The sequence below is a fragment of the Schistocerca americana genome, chromosome X, assembly GCF_021461395.2.
Source record: "Schistocerca americana isolate TAMUIC-IGC-003095 chromosome X, iqSchAmer2.1, whole genome shotgun sequence".
Taxonomy (NCBI): domain Eukaryota; kingdom Metazoa; phylum Arthropoda; class Insecta; order Orthoptera; family Acrididae; genus Schistocerca; species Schistocerca americana.
The window spans coordinates 779,682,566-779,700,970 of record NC_060130.1 but is presented as its reverse complement, the minus strand read 5'-3'; positions in this window follow the sequence as shown (position 1 = coordinate 779,700,970).

The following is an 18,405-nucleotide window of genomic DNA, read 5'->3' as shown; positions in this document are numbered from 1 at the left end:
TTCAGTGTTATAGAACCCATTTTATGCATTCTGATGAATTTCATGAGAACTATCATCCTCTACAAACCTATGGTTCCGATCAGTAGTGTCAATAGACACAGACAACTCAGCTGTTCGAAAATGTAAAGTGTTGTACAGCAATCAAAGTTTGGCCTTTAAAAAATGCAGCTTAATCTAAAAGTTTCATCACTAGTGCCAATATGCAAGCCATGTGCGTATTTCTTTTAAATAATTAATTGACAACTTTAGCGCCACATGTGTTTTGTAGTCGAAATCTTACAAAATTTGGGAAACCATACAATTTTGTCTTGCTGCTGTGTTAGAATTTTCGTTTGACATCAGATATTCATAATTATACACTGAGGAGCCAAAGAAAGTGGTACACATGCCTAATATCGTGTTGGGCCGCCGCGAGCACGCAGAAATGCCGCAACACGACGTGACATGGACTCGACTAATGTCTGAAGTAGTGCTGGAGGGAACTGACACCATGACTCCTCCAGGGCTGTCCATACATCCGTAAGAGTACGAGAGGGTGAAGATCTCTTCTGAGCTCCACGTTGCAGTGCATCCCAGATTTGCTCAATAATGTTCATGTCTGGGGAGTATGGCGGCCAGCGGAAGTGTTTAAACTCATAAGAGAGCACCAGCAGCTACTCTGTATCAATTCTGGAAGTGCGGGGTGTCGCATTGTCCTGCTGGAATTGTCAAAGTCCTTCGGAGTGCACAATGGACATGAATGGATGCAGGTGATCAGACAGGATCCTTACGCATGTGTCACCTGTGAGAGTTGTATCGAGACGTATCAGGGGTCCCATATCACTCCAACTGCACACGCTCCACATCATTACAGAGCCTCCACCAGCTTCAACAGTCCCCTGCTGACATAGAGTGTCCATGGATTCATGAGGTTATCTCATACCTGTACACGTCCATCAGCTCGATACAATTTTAAACGAGACTCGTCCGACCAGGCAACATGTTTCCAGTCATCAACAGTCGAATGTCGGTGTTGACGAGGCCAAACTATGCATAATGCTTTGTGTCGTGCAGTCATCAACGGCACACGAGTGGTCCTTCGGTTCCGAAAGCCCATATCGATGGTGTTTCGTTGAATGATTCGCACTCTGACATTTGCTGATGGCCCAGAATTGAAATATGCAGCAATTTGCGGAAGGGTTACCCTTCTGTCACGTTGAACGGGTCTCTTCAGTCGTCATTGGTCTCGTTCTTGCAGGCTCCTTTTCCGACTGCAGTGATGTCTGAGATTTGATGTTTTACCCGATTCCTGACATTCACAGAACACGCGTGAAATGGTTGTATGGAAAAATCTCCAATTTATCGCCACCTCGGAGATGATGAGTTCCATCGTTCGTGCACCGACTATAGCACCACACTGAAACTCTCTTAAATCTAGATAACAGTGCAGTGTAGCAGCAGTAAACAATCTAACAACTGCGCCAGACACTTGGTGTCTTATATAGGCGTTGCTGACAGCAGCACAGTATTCTGCCTGTTTACATATCTCTGTATTTGAATATGCATGCCTATACCAATTTCTTTGATGCTTCACTGGTGGTGCCATTTCTGTAACATATACCATGAGGTATGATCTTGGGGACCCCTTATGTTTAAACCGAGAATTAAGGCAAAAATAATTTGAAATTTTTAATTTATGTTACATAACATTTATTTTTACAATTATTTAAGATTTGTTTAAATGATTCTAGTTTATTTTATTGCACTAAACAAAGCCTGCAGCATTTTACTATTTATCACACAAAAGCACATAATTTTGTGTGGTTCTTTTAAATAGTACACATCAATAGACAGTTAAAGTACTGAATATTACATTCTGAAAAATTATACAATCTCTGTAGCAAATATATTTCCATATAAAACGAAACTCCAAATTTTAAATTTGAACATAAAAATTCCTGCCCCATAGGTACAAAAGGAATGTCTGTCAAATTGACATTCATTGCTAGGAGCTACATTTTTATCACCACTCAGAACACATTCGATTTTAACAGACTCTTTAAGCATTTCATTGAAGAAACGGACAGATCCCTATCACAACTTCCTTGAAGTTCTTTCTCCAGCTCGATAGCAGAACTGTGATCACTGTCGGTTGTTTCGTTTATTTCTTGATCTATATCACTGACACCTTCCTCCATTGACCGACTAACAATTTCATCAAAATCGGGAAAGTTAAAACTGACACATCCGTGTCAACACATTTCGAGCTATACTGTACCATATCGAAGAAAATAGGTACGTAGTTCACGAGGCGAGGTCTAGGAGACTCGAGTACCTACCAGCAACACGTGTCAATAATAAACACAGAAGGCGATAACGCAACCGTCAAAAAAACATCGTAGGCTTGGCAATTCAAGGGGGCAGGAGGAGTATAGAAGCATTCCACCACAACCGACCTTGGAGAGCGAGTTCGAAAATTTTCGCGTGGTCCGAGAGATCACACCTCATGAGTTAAGGGCTAGAGTGGCAAAAGTGTTATTTTGGAGATATCGACCGTCCATCTCAGTCTTGTTGCATGATTGCCTTTAGTGATGTTTTATTTCTGCCTGGTGCCAGCACCGTCTTTGGTTGTCATTTGAGGTATAGAAACGTTTTGTATTTCATATATTATGTAGTTCCTCTTGTGTATTACGAAATTATGTAGTTTAAGTGATATGAGACACTACCGGTCTTTGCAAAATGTATCATTCCTCGATATTTGTAGTGTTAATCCGCCAAAAAATGTGAATATGGTGGATAGCATTGCCAACAGAAGTATGTTCCAGATCAGAAGTAATAAAAATCAATAATAGCCCTTTTATATTAGTACATTATCTACTACATGAGTTCTATAATGTTATAGAACGCTTTATCGTGGATGTTTCATTGTGGTAGTTAACTGGAGAGTCTACAGACACGACTTTAAGCGCCACACATGAGCTGTACTCTTCCAGTAGCTGACACGCTATTTTCATTTTATAGAACTATTTATATATGGTAATCACACTGACATAACCAATGTGTGCGTGAGATTATGTATTTTTCATAAATACTACATCATTTTTGTACTACCAGTAACATTCATTTAGGCCGAGGAGTAACTGTTAACTGCCTGCTTAGCATGCTACATGTGTTTTCTACTGTTATATAAAAATAATACCGATAATTTTGGAATGGAAATAGGATGGAGCACTTAATTTGACTGTCAACGGATACGTTTTTGGTAAAAGTGTTGGTAGGTATTACAACCCTCATTTCTTACCTGTACGAATGTGTACTACTATTGGACTGTAACGTTTGACACTATGAGCAGAAGATGATACAGGTTTTGTACTGCAAGACGATTTTAATGTCCCGGAATGGAGCCACTATAGTGTTTGGGCGAGTTATAAGGTATAGATATCCTCACTTCTTACGTATACGAATGTGTATTACTACTGTTCAGTATGCTATTCCATCGAAGTGTTAGGTAGTTTCCACTGTGTGACAGCTGAATATGGGAAAGGAATTGAACTCAAGATGAAGTTAATACCCTAGCATGGTGTGACTATAATGGTTCAGATTGACTCTAATATCGGTTTTAGAGTGGGTTTACTTAGATGTAGCGATAACATTGCTTCCTTTGGTAGTTCCCATCGAGAGCTGCACTTTAAGCTGTCCAATAGAACAGTAACAGTGCCCATGTGTCATTTTAAGGGGTGGCATGTGTGTATATTACACCGAGCCTAGTGTCAGATGCATTGGATATCAGCAAGACAAGACTTATCAAAAGTAGCAAAACGGCCAGTCACCTAGTTCAGTCTTCGTTTCGCCTGCCTAACTGCCTTGTGACACTTGACAAGGTGTTAACATTTCGTACTGTAATTCAATTGTTTAATGTAAGCTGCATGTTGTACTAGTTTATTCTACTGGCCTAGTTTCAGGCGTTGCAAATCATCCGCGGTGTATGGCACAGAAGATTCTTATTTTTTATAATATGTTACTTACAGCATATATAGTAGTGTTTTATATGTATGTGAATTTTCATGTCATTATAATGTGGCTTCTGTTATATGTAATGTTTTCTAGCGTATGCCAGTGTCGATATTTCATAATAACTACGTTATAATAATACAATTATATAATTTTTATATTTATGCATATGCAGTCAGCATAAGGTATTTATTTCAATAGTATATTCAGTTGTCATTGCCAATTGCCGCACATGTAAAGGTAGTTAATCTGTTATACAGTGTGTTACAAAAAGGTACGGCAAAACTTTCAGGAAACATTCCTCACACACAAATAAAGAAAAGATGTTATATGGACATGTGTCCGGAAACGCTTAATTTCCATGTTAAAGCTCATTTTAGTTTCGTCAGTATGTACTGTACTTCCTCGATTCACCGCCAGTTGGCCCAATTGAAGGAAGGTAATGTTGACTTCGGTGCTTGTTTAATGCACGTGCGACTCATTGCTCTACAGTACTAGCATCAAGCACATCAGTACGTAGCATCAACAGGTTAGTGTTCATCACGAACGTGGTTTTGCAGTCAGTGCAATGTTTACAAATGCGGAATTGGCAGACGCCCATTTGATGTATGGATTAGCACGGGGCAATAGCCGTGGCGCGGTACGTTTGTATCGAGACAGATTTCCAGAACGAATGTGTCCCGACAGGAAGACGATCGAAGCAATTGATCGGCGTCTTAGGGAGCACGGGACATTCCAGCCTATGACTCGCGACTGGGGAAGACCTAGAACGACGAGGACACCTGCAATGGACGAGGCAATTCTTCGTGCAGTTGACGATAACCCTGTCAGCGTCAGAGAAGTTGCTGCTGTACAAGGTAACGTTGACCACGTCACTGTATGGAGAGTGCTACGGGAGAACCAGTTGTTTCCGTACCATGTACAGCGTGTGCAGACAATATCAGCAGCTGATTGGCCTCCACGGGTATACTTCTGCGAATGGTTCATCCAACAATGTGTCAATCCTCATTTCAGTGCAAATGCTTTTTACGGATGAGGCTTCATTCCAACGTGATCAAATTGTAAATTTCCACAATCAACATGGATGGGCTGACGAGAATCCGCACGCAATTGTGCAATCACGTCACCATGTACAGCGTGTGCAGGTACTATCAGCAGCTGATTGGCCTCCACGGGTATACGTCTGCGAATGGTTCATCCAACAATGTGTCAATCCTCATTTCAGTGCAAATGCTTTTTACGGATGAGGCTTCATTCCAACGTGATCAAATTGTAAATTTTCACAATCAACATGGGTGGGCTGACGAGAATCCGCACGCAATTGTGCAATCACGTAATCAACACAGATTTTCTGTGAACGTTTGGGCAGGCATTGTTCGTGATGTCTTGATTGGGCCCCATGTTCTTCCACCTACGCTCAATGGAGCACGATATCATGATTTCATACGGGATACTCTACCTGTGCTGCTAGAACATGTGCCTTTAGAAATGCGACACAACATGTGGTTCATGCACGATGGAGCTCCTGCACGTTTCAGTCGAAGTGTTCGTACGCTTCTCAACAACAGATTCGGTGACCGATGGATTGGTAGAGGCGGACCAATTCCATGGCCTCCACGCTATCCTGACCTCAACCCTCTTGACTTTCATTTATCGGGGCATTTGAAAGCTCTTGTCTACGCTACCCCGGTACCAAATGCATCAGCGCATCAGTGATTCCATGCGGCGGAGGGGGGATGCATGTATCCTCGCTAACGGAGGATATTTTGAAAATTTCCTTTAAACCAAAGTGTTTGAAGTCACGCTGGTACGTTCTGTTGCTGTGTGTTTCCATTCCATGATTAATGTGATTTGAAGAGAGGTAATAAAATGAGCTCTAACATGGAAATTAAGCGTTTTCGGACACATGTCCACATAACATCTTTTCTTTATTTGTGTGTGATGAATGTTTCCTGAAAGTTTTGCCGTACCTTTTTGTAACACCCTGTATATCATAGAACATACATAATGTTACTCTGACATTTGTCTCTGTTAGTACGAGATGCATTCAAGTTATAACACCTCCAGTTTTTTTCTCAGAACCGAAAACGGAAATGTGCAGTTTGATAAATAAGTATGCTCATTAAGTGAGTACGTGACAGATGTGGCAGCACTGTATGGCACACGGAGCTCTAGTGGCAGCAGTGAGAATGAGGACTGTTTTTGATATTTCATTACAAGAACTGTGTGTAATCAGTGGTTTTCTTCATTTGCATGGTGTGATACCTTTTGAAATTCATTGCTAGTTGAGTGGTAGATGTGGTGATGGTATCGTGGATGTGTCTAGTCTATGTTCGTGGGTGCGACAGTTCAAAGAAGGCAGAACCTTGTGTGACAACACACCAAGACAGTCTGGCAGCAGTCAGTCTGACGACAGCATTCAACGAGTGAAGAAAATTCTTTTGAGGACTGCCAAATGTGTTTGGAACACACTGTCACCAAAGCTGTAATTTCCGTGAGATCTGTGCACATAATCCTGCATGAAGATCTGAAAACGGGAGAAGTGTCCTCTAGATGGGTATCACGAATGCTGGCGGAAGATCAAAATGTTGGGTGCGTGATATGTTGTCAGGTGATATTGACGGGTAATGTCGGCATCAATGAAACTGTCTTTTCATCGACTGTGCCGATGGGTGAGACATGCATGCCGTATTTCAGCCCTACATGAAACGCCATTCAGCTCATTGGAAGCACGCACAGTCACCACCGCCAAAAAAATTCTGGTAAGCGCCAATGCTGAAAAGATGACGGTGGCCATGTTCTGGGACAGTGATGGCATAACACCTACTCACTATGTTCGAAATGGCCCTGCGGTGACATTCTACCAAGATGTTTTGAATAACAAGTCACATCCGGCATAGCGTGAAGAACGGCTGGAAAACCCTCCACTTGTGCCCATTCAGCAAGAGACACACCAGTGGATCATGTAAAAGCGACGCTCCAGTTTATTCGTGAAAACAACTTTCAAGTGATTTCTCATGCTCCCTACAAAACTATCCTGGTTCCTAGCGACTTGTCCCTGTTTCCAACGATGCAGCCGGCCAGAGTGGCCGAGCGGTTAAAGGCGCTACAGTCTGGAACCGCACGACCGCTACGGTCGCAGGTTCGAATCCTGCCTCGGGCATGGATGTGTGTGATGTCCTTAGGTTAGTTAGGTTTAAGTAGTTCTAAGTTCTAGGGGACTTATGACCACAGCAGTTGAGTCCCATAGTGCTCAGAGCCATTTGAACCAACCAACGATGCAAGAAGGTCTCCTTGGTCACACATTCAATAGCCGTGCCGCTATTGCAACAGTGATTTTCCAATAGTCAAATCATAGTCCTAAGCAAGCGTTCACAGTGGACATGGAATCATGACACTGAGGCTGTGAAAAGTGTATACGGCTGCAGGGAGATTACATCGAGAAATTACACAAGTGCCATCGTTTTCGTGTTGTTAGTTTGCGAGAAAATAAATCGGAGGTGTATTAACTCGAATGCACCTCTCAGAAAAAAAGTGTTCTTACTAAAGAATGCTAGTGAATTTTCGAAATTTTTTCAATTTTGAGATCGGTTCGCTGGTTTAAAATACTTTTAGGATGTTTCGTTGAATATGTGAAAATTTTTGTCTCTTCCAATACACTAAGAAAGTTGCCGTTTTCGGCAATACATAGGCCTGACAGGCATTGTGTCATGCCACCGACTGTGTGGTGTTGTTCTTTTGAGTGTGTACTAAATGAAAAAAAAAGTGTGTGTGAAATCCTATGGGACTTAACTGCTAAGGTCATAAGTCCCTAAGCTTACACACTACGTAATCTAAATGATCCTAAGTACAAACACACACACCCATGCCCGAGGGAGGACTCGAACCTCCGCCGGGACCAGCCACACAGTCCATGACTGTAGCGCCTTAGATTGCTCGGCTAATCCCGCGCGGCTGTACTAAATTAAGATAGGTTCGTGCCAGTCAGCTTCAGATCTTCTTTATATCGTATTTTCACTTTGTCTAGCATTCTTTAATGGCAACACCTTTATTTGTTCTTCTGACAGAGATTATAGGAACAGAAGTAGCATTATATATGTTCTATGATATATCCACACATATTATAAAAATGGATGTAAATATGGATGTACACATATGTATATATGTTGCGCATCTCCTCCTTTACCGAGCGAGGTGGCGCAGTGGTTAGAGACTGGACTCGCATTCGGGAGGACGACGGTTCAATCCCGCGTCCGGCCATCCTCATTTAGGTTTTCCGTGATTTCCCTAAATCACTCCAGGCAAATGCCGGGATGGTTCCTCTGAAAGGGCACGGCCGACTTCCTTCCCCATCCTTCCCTAATCCGATGAGACCGATGACCACGCTGTCTGGTCTCCTTCCCCAAAAACAACCAACCAAGATCTCCTCCTTAACCACTGGATCGATTTCAACCAAACTTGGTAGTAATATCACTTACTGGCTGGAAAGAATCCCTACGGTGGTAAGAAGCACCTGCTTATCAAAAAGGTGAGGGTGAAAAAGTAGTGCAGCTGACTTCTCTGAATACCCAGACTTTATTCAACAAATATTTGAGAATTACAGCACTTAGTGACTTGTAAAAAACTTCACATATAATTTAAATCATTTCCGAAAGTTTTTGTCGCTGACAACCCCACAAAATGATGACAAGGAAATAGTTTATCCCTTACATTTTCCCTGTTCATGCAGTAGAACTGCTGCATCGGGAATGATGTTTTAATTTATTACTTCATTGCTAATAAATGTATTCGGGACACATTTTGCAAAAAATGTTCATATACATCTCTGGATGCTTCTGCAAACATGTCACTGTGCGACACATAGTTCAGGAGGTGTGATATAAACACTGAGATGTGTGAAACACTGCCCATCATGATCTACATTTCAATTTAATATATATTTGCTACTAGCTCTATTCACAACGCATTTCGTATAAAGCATCCATAAATGGTTCTGAATATACCAATAAAAAATACATCACTACATGACAGATAGTTAATGAAATATGACGTCATAAACACTGAGAGGGGTGAAAAACGGCCGTATCATGTATGACGTTTTAATTTATTACTTCTTTACTACTAACGGACAGTATTCATATACACCACCGAATGTACCTGCAAAACTATATCACTGTACAACACAGGAGATATGAGGTCATAAACACTGAACTTAGTGAAAACAAACATTCGTTAGAGATACAGATGAAATATGTGTGAAATATATTAAATATATGTATAATACAATGGTCAGCCAGAACATTATGACTACTCACCTAATAGCCGGTCTGTCCACGTTTGGCACTGATAACAGCGGTGACGCGTCGTGACATGGATATAATGAGGCCTTGGTAGCTCGGCTTAGGGAGCTGCCACCACATCTTCACGCACAAGTCACTTAGTTCCGGTAAATTCCGGGGAGGGAGGCGATGAGCTCTGACGCCACGTTCAACCACATCCCAGATGTTTTCGATTGGGTTCAGATCTGGCGATTTGGAGGGGCAGCACATCAACTGGAACTCGCCACTGTATTCCTCAAACCAATCCATCATACTCCTGCCCTTGTGACATGGCTCTCTATCTTGTTCAAAAATGCCACTGACATCGGGAAATATGATCGTCATGAAGGGGTATACGTAGTCTGCAACCAGTGTACGATATTCCTTGGACATTATGGTGCTTTGCTCGGGCTCCACTAAACCATGGATGCCCACGTGAAATTTTCCCAAAGTGTAATGGAGCGCAAATGTACAGTGCAAATGGTCCCATGCCAATTTCAATTGTAGTTGCCAATGGCGTGGTGTTAACATTGGCACATGTATGGCCATCGGCTACGGAGGCCCATTATTAGGAGTGTTCAGTGCACTGTTTGTTCAGACTCAATTATACTCTGCCCAGCATTAAAGTCTGATGTTAGTTCTGTCACACTTCACCGCCTGTCCTGTCTTACTAGTCTGATCAGCCTACGACGTCCGACATCTGTAATGATGGATGGCCGCTGAACACCACTCCGTATGGGACGTACTTTCACCTTGGTTTCCCCACGTGTTGAAGACACTCACCGCAGGACACCTTGAACACCCGATAAGTCGTGCAATTTCCGAAATGCTCGTGCCGAGCCTCCAGGCCACCACAATCTGCTCTCAGTCAGACTCAGATAGATCGCGTGCCTATCCCACTCAACACACGGGCAGCACGCTCACTGATACTACACGCAAGGCGTGTGTGCCTGACTGGCAGTGATTCATCGCCAGGTGACTCTACTATCGCTTGGATGGGTTTCGTAACGATAGTAAGTCCAGTTTGATGGTAAGTTCCTATGGGAACAAACTGCTGAGTTCATCGGTCCAAATCTACTGTCATAACGTACTGGGTGATCAGTGTATATGTGACATGTCGGTGTATGGGAAAAACCGAAGGGTAAAAAACCCTCCCAGAGCTCTGGATCGTTTTCATCCGAACATGGTACACATATTACACACTGGCTGGAAAGAATTACTGTGAGGGTAAGAGCCAGCAACCTCCCACTGGTTTTGGGGTGATAAAATGGAGGGAGGATAAAGGGAGGAAGAGATGCCAATATGGAGAGGGGGGGAAAAGAGGGCATGGGCACGGATATGAGGAAGATGGAGATGGACAGAGGTACACGTAGGGCGAAATGGATAGAGAAAGGGAAGAGGAGCAGACGGGTAGAGAGGGGGGGGGGGGCAGGGCATGGACAGAGGAAGGAAAGATGAGAAGATGGACAGAGTAATGGAGAAGAGGAGATTGACAGGGACGGAATGGAGGAGGAGATAAAGGGAGTGAGAGGTAGATAAATGGGGCAGGAGGAGTTTGACTTAGAGAGGTAAGAGCAAATGGATGGAGGGAGAAGAAGTACATGGACAGGGGGGGGGGGGGGGGGGAGGAGTAGATGGACAGAGAATGGGGAGAAACAGATGGGCAGAGAGTGAATGGAGTAATAGATGGACAGAAAATGGGTGGTGGACGTGTAAAGAGAGAGGGGGAGATGAAAATGGACAGAGAGAGGACAGAAAGAGACGGACAGAGGAGATAGACAGAAAGAGGAGGAAGGGGGAGATGGACTACTAGAACTTGAATAAATACATGCCTGGACAACGCTGGGTACTCAGTTAGTAACAAAGGATAGGTTGTGCAGGACGGGTTGTGCTTAAAAAATAACTGTTAAGAAACAAAGTCCGATACGTTACGCCATTTCGGAACTAATTAGCGTTGAAATTAGTCAATGAGACCACTGCGCGCACCAATTCAAGCGGCCCGCCAGAGATGGTGTCGTCAAACGTGTCCTCCATCTGGTTTCCTAAAACCGAACGAGAGAGCGATACAAAAATTGTGCATAGGTCGGTACTAAAGACTGAAACCTATCCACGATATGAGAACAACTGACTCTACTGGTATCTGGCGGGGCGCTTGAATTTGCGCCCAGAGCTGCATGATTGACTAACTTCAGTGCTAGTTACCACGGAAACTGCGTAACGTATCGAATTAGTAGTTAACAATTAGGTCTCACTACAGCCTAACATGCCACACCATTACAAGTTGTTAAGACTACCTCTGACCACCCTCTATGTAAACTGAAGACACTAGCTAGTGTCTGTGTATGCATGCAGGCTGATCTCAGGGATAGCTGTAGGGATTTTGATCTGGTTTTCAGTAATATATATACTTATTCACGGGATGGGATACTGTGTGTAATCTATAATATTTCGTACAAATTGTCTTAATTATGATGAATTAAAGTGAAGTTGTGATAATGACGCCATTGCCTCCTAGTTCAGCCGACTTCACTCGAGAAAGCGCAGTGTCCGAGAACACACCAAAGAGGATCCAGTTTACATATGGCGTGGCGGTATGACGATGGAGTATGTTGCCGGAAACAGAAAAGTACTGGAATCGAATCCTGGCTGGGTTACTTTTTTCACTCTGCTTTTTAACCTAGCATTCATCTCTTAATGATGCAAAGGCACACATTTCGAAATATTAAGGCTGTTTCAGAGTGCCTATTTATGCTTCTCTCAGATTAGCAATCACAGTTAGCATTCTTAATTCACTACAGATTCTTTGAACAACTGTCGGCGATTTACTCACCTTCAGAGCTTCGTAATAATATACACGATAACGAAAAGATAATCACCGCATAAGGCCGTTATGTGAGACTTACAGTCTGAAATAATCAAATATTTTTAACCAATAGTTTCCCACCATTACTCTGAGAACAACTGTATAGCGAGAAAACCTGCGAATACAGAATCTACGCAGTTTTATTTTTTGTGCTCCAAGTAAAACGTTCTCCAAAAACTACTTTAGTAACTTTTCTTCGTTTACAAACAACATGTTTTTTCAGCAGCGCATGAATCAGACACAAATGTCGATACGATTCTTTGCATGTCACCGTGATGAAGTCTGCTATAAAAAGCCTCCGACAAAGAATTGCGGCAATGATCCTCAACGATGCCGCGTGTTCTTTTCCAGATCTTTTTCTTTTATTTGTGCCACCTCAGCCCTCTGACACGTACTGAATCACTCATACACGCATACCCACACTGGGTATAAAAATATTGCTTCTATCATGATGAACTCCCTTCACTGGCATGAGATGTCACTCCAAACGCCAATTCAATATGGAACACAGAACATTCTTGCTTCTAGACATCTTTCCAGCCGTACGCTGCTTATATCTCGTAAGTTATATGAAAGTGATGATATTCGGGTACTAAACGTGGTCTGTGAAATCTATTCATAGCAGTACGCAGTGGCCCGCAAACAAAATACGCAACGCCACACAAGTCGTCCGGCCGTAGACACTAAATGCAACCCGGACGAGGATGGACCAGGTTGCTATTTAAGTATAAGGCAATTCACATTATAATGATCGGAAAAATCACTTACAAGTTTAAAACACTGCTATATACTCTGTAAGTAATGTATTATAAGAAATATGTACCTTTTGTAATACAGATACTGGCGACACTTGAAACTAGGTGCGTAATATAAAATAATACAAACGAGCAGCTTACGTCAAACAATTAATTATTAATATACCATATTTGCATATCATGCAATCTGCATAGTACGAAATGTACAAGACACATGACAAGCATCATAGAACAGTAGAGATGTGAAAAATAATTAATTGGACGCTCCGTTGTGGCTTAGTACAACTATGATACAGAAATCGAGCTTTGCACTGACCCAAGTGCTGCCTTACGTAATTTTGTGGCTAAATGAGGAGCTACTTTTAAAACGCATTATATCCACTGGTGGACAAAATTGAGTTTATTATTAAATCCGGTATTTTATTACCCGCTCTACACACTCCTGCAATCAATTTGTGTCCAAACACATTTTAACACCTTCAAAAACAGCGCTGAAATCTAGTAGATTCAACAAATAGCATTTTGTCCTCTAGTATGATTAAATCAAACACCATTAAGTCCAACGGCTGCCTTTATTTTGTTTTGTTAAGCTATGTTGGCTACAATGAAAGACTGGTGGACTAAAGCGAAACCCTTTAACTGACAACAATGACCAGTTAATATTCGTTTTCAGTATTACAGCATTGTTTTGTACAGATGTTTATCATCCTGTCTATTAGATGTATAGAAGTCAGACGTAAAAACGTTGTTGTGCTAATATGGAGAGTATTATAGCGAGTGAATGTGTGACTGTTGGAGAGGAAATGAATCGTGGAACGAGAAAACGAATGAATAGCAAATCAAACAGGGAATTTGACTATGAAAACAGGTAAGAGTAAAGAGTAATAAAATTACTGTCAATGCAAAGCTATACAAATTAATATATTTTTAGTTACCTGTATAATTATTTCTCCTGTAATTTTTTATTGTCAGATACTGGGGTAAGGAGCCTCATCTCATGAGCTTCGAACCTCATGTCACATTTCTCAGATTGTTCGCGGATGGATGTGCTGTCCAAAACAAAAATTAGCACGTTATTCATGCAATTGCTTTCTGGTTATTCAAAGAATCTCCAGTGCATGTGACTGATGTACTTCTCTGCTTTCCTGTTCGAAGACGTTCCTTTTTACCTCCTGACAGAGTATCTGGACGAGTAGAAAAGAAACTTCGTAAAATGTCAGAAATATTGAATCCAAGCACGTACCAGGATGTTTATGCAGAAGTGGACGAAACTAGGATTTTTGGGAAAGGCTGGGAAATATTTGATATTTAGGAACTAAGATCAATTTTGAGGCCTGTAGTTTGGATCAGTGATCTGAAAAGGATCCATTTGAAGAAATATATGGTAGGTGAAAGGGTAGCCGATCTGAAAATCAAAACGCACATCACCTACTATTCTGATGATACTTCAAAGCGCTTTTTGCATTAGGTAAACGTGGATACAGCTTGAACAAATTATCATAATGTCCATCACTAATGAGGTTGAAACAAGAAAAGAAAGACGATGTGGAAAACGTATTAAGTCTCAGATATGGAAACAACTTAGAGAAAATGAAGTACTTGAATTTTTCAGACTATCAGCCTTCCATGTAACGAACTTATTGTCTAATATACTATTTGTGATTGTTTAGAAGAGGAGCCTGTTTTGGGAAAAATATTGTGAACTTTGTTATTGTAAATGAAGCATATTTTCGTTTTTGTTCCTACTTGTGGTGTTAAAATGTTTTATTTAGTGCTAAAAGATGTATTTTCAAACAATACAAAGAATTTTTACCAGTTCTATGTCACTGAAAATTTATCAAAACACGTTATGTCCAAAATAGTTTACATCAAAAGGCAGACTGTCCAACACGACCCAACGAAACACATTTTGACCATCAGTGAAGTGCTCATAGCTTGAAAGTATAAAAAGCAATTTCCTGGCATTAAACTCATTTTGATCAACAGCCCTACCTGAGTATGTGGTGTAAAATTCATAAAAAGACATTGAATATTTTTTGCAGCATACGTTTCTAGCTTCTCCTGAAAAATTTTTTTAAGGTCATAATGCGTTTTGAAAACTGGCTCCTCAAATACTTTTCAACAGAAACAAAAAATTCAGTGCATTCAGCTACTGTTAAGCACAGCTATAGGGGGATTGGTTGTCTCATTTTAATGGTCTGTATACTACTTTCAGATGTGGAAATGCTACAGGCTAGAGGCTTTACATCATATTTTTGGAAATATAACTTAGAACATATGTAAAAAAATATTCAGAGCGATTAGGTACTTTTGGTATGTGCAAAAATACTGCAAGTTACACCCTTCACGTAATTGTTTTCCGTAGGTACATTTCAACATAGTACAGACTGTATGAATACTTTTCAGTATGAGTAATTTTGAATATCATCATGAATACCGCAAGTTACACTCTTAATGTAATTTTTGGTTAGGCACTTCCGAACACGGAAAAGAAGAAATATTTAGACCATTTGGTTATTTTTGAGCACCACATTGGCTGTCATTGTGATTGGCTGTTTCATTTTAATGGACTATGCTGTACTAAGATCTGAATGACAGAGAGTAGGGGAGGTGTTAAACAGCACAACTGGTCTACCCCCACCATCTTGGATTGTTTTCTAAATTCATTTATCGATTGTATATCTTTAAATTTCCTTCCACTCGCCATCCGGGAGTTTAAAAAATTCCCGCCATTTGTCATACTTAATTTTTAAATTTCCTTCCATCCGCCATCTTTAATTTTTAAATTTAACGCATCTTGATTATGTTATGTATTGAAGGTCATTGATGATGTCATTGCCCCTGATATGTAGGCAACCGACACTAACACTTGCATCTTTCGAAGTAGCCGCCATAATGGATTGTGACGTCTGCAGTGTCACATACTTCAATACCACATTTATGGATCGCCATAACATTGCTACTCTCGGATGTTCCATTGAGACTTCCAGAGCCATACCTGAGTAAGTGGTTCAATGAATGATGACTTATAAGGGCTTCGAAATAATGTACGTAAGTTTAAATTTACTCTGTTAAATCTAACAAGAATCCCCCAGGACACCTGAGGCAGTGGCTTGGGCTCGGTAAATTGATAAATCTTCATTCATCGTTTATTATGCCTCTTTCAATCATATCGGCACTTGCCAGTCCGTTTTGGACATAATGGCGTATATCGTACGGTATAATTTTGTTGTTTATTTGCTTTATATCTGTAAATTCATGCCACTTTTGGTCGATATTACCGATATTTTAGTTTTATCCGTCCCTTTATCTCCTGATAACTGTGGATTTCACTGGCACTTACGCACCACTCTTGTTTGCGTTTCTTGTGGACCTAGAAATACTTTGTGAGGCTTGCAAGACTGAATATGTACATTACACGCAACTGGAAAGGTTTTAGCAAATAATATCTCATATGTCTCTTGAAAAGTACTTTACCGGTGTGTCAATGTGTATTGAACCTAGCTTATTTTTCTGTTTTGTTGAAATTTTACTTTAATTAAGTACAGAAATGATCTAAATCAGCAACACTGACGGCCGGAAATTCATTTTTGTACTTACTGGAAATGGCTAAATTGTTCGTAACACTCAGCCCTAAATATTGGTTTGGGGAATTTTAGGTTCTTTTATGTTCTTATGTGTTAATAAATCGGTTGACATTTATTTGAGACTGAACCTTTTAAACTGTACAATTAATATTTCCCCATTTATGTAGGGTCTTTTGTGTCCATAATACATTTCAATCGTGGCTCTGAATTTCTTAACGTGGCTAATCTCCTCATTGAAGTATTAAAACATAATGCATGAGTGATAATATGAAATTTTGGCTCTACATTCGTCTATCACTTCGCTGTATTTCTGTACTTTTTCGAAGCTTTTTCTAGTGTAATTATTTTAAAACTGGCTGTGACCAGGTTTTACTTCCTGGGCTACAGGAATGACATGTATTTGTACTTTGGTGAGGCATTGATATTATTTCTTCTAATTACTAAAAGGTGACCAGTTGAATCAATGTGTTAGGTGTGGAGATTCCCTGTAAAGATTTTGAGATCTCTAAAATATAATAATTTTAGTCAGTGTATTTCGTTTGATGCCCTGCAAAATTTTTGATGTTCGAGTTGGTGTAATGCCTGCCAAGTGATTGCCATTTCCACTTTTTCGAAATATATTGATGATTCAATTGAAGAGATTTGCGAAGCTGCAATTCACCATTCTGTCGATTGTCTAGACCTCAATGGTCGAGGCAAAATAGCACCTGGGTCCCAAAGTAGTAGCATTACTTCCTGACATTTCCAGTGTGCTAGTTAGTCTATCTCATTATTACATCTAAGATATTCAGCATCAAAAATGGCCATATGCTGCTTTTCAGAGATCTTTTACGACTTCTCCCCCATTTATTCGTCGTAGCGACTGGCCACAACAACTACTAAACTTCGCAAGTAACCCATTTGCTACTCCAGACATAATCACGTATCAGTTCTTTTATTTTTGAATTTTCAATTGTCATTAGCTCCTTGTTTCCACCAAGTGAGGGAGCTCAGGGACAAAAACTCGTAATGAGATGCGACCACTGTTGAATTCCGGTCCGACAATTTAGATTTTTGTGACCCAGGGTTTCTCCACATTATCTGAGGGAATTCTGGCATGGTGAAACCCTGTTCCTACCCTCCATGCTTGTTAAAATTCAGCTAGTCTTGTGTCTCAAAGATCACGGTTGCGGCTGCATTTTAAACCCTCACTGACTTAACTCTTTCTAATGGTCTTCTACCTGCACTGTAAACGAGGTAACTAATGAAAAGCACTAAATACATTATTCTGAACAACAGAGCACTAATTTCATAGAAGTTATTTACTACCAATAAGTAACTGTTGTTGATGGGACTTTCCCACTATTATATTTACGAGAAGAATATTTCACGTGTCGTTACCTAGCATTTTCGAGGTTTTTTCACTAACGTAAATAAATGACTATATCACGTAAGAAGTTCTTCAGCTTTCTTAGGTGTATTGTTTCATTGAATTTAGTGTACTAGGTATTTCACAGAACTTCTCAGCAGTGCATACTAAACGGAGCCGACTGTGTATGCAGAATTTAATTTTTGTTGTTCACATTTCACAGTCAGTTATTGGCATATTGATGAAAACAGTTCGTTCGACGTTGTACAGTACTCCCCGAGAGCTATCGTAAACTTGTGAATTTCTTTCTTGTCTTCAGTTCTATACATTTATGCGTGGATTTTTCATATCTTGTTGTTTGTCTGGAAATACTTCTCGACTTGGAAATCTGAGTATGGAGTACATCGATTATTGCGAAACATGTGCTTTCTTCGCTGTACGTTAATTCATTTGTGATTAATATTTGAGCGTACTGCAACTTTGTAAATAAAGTATAAAAAGGATAAATTATCCAAGGTTTTCAACGAAATATGTAACTTACCTG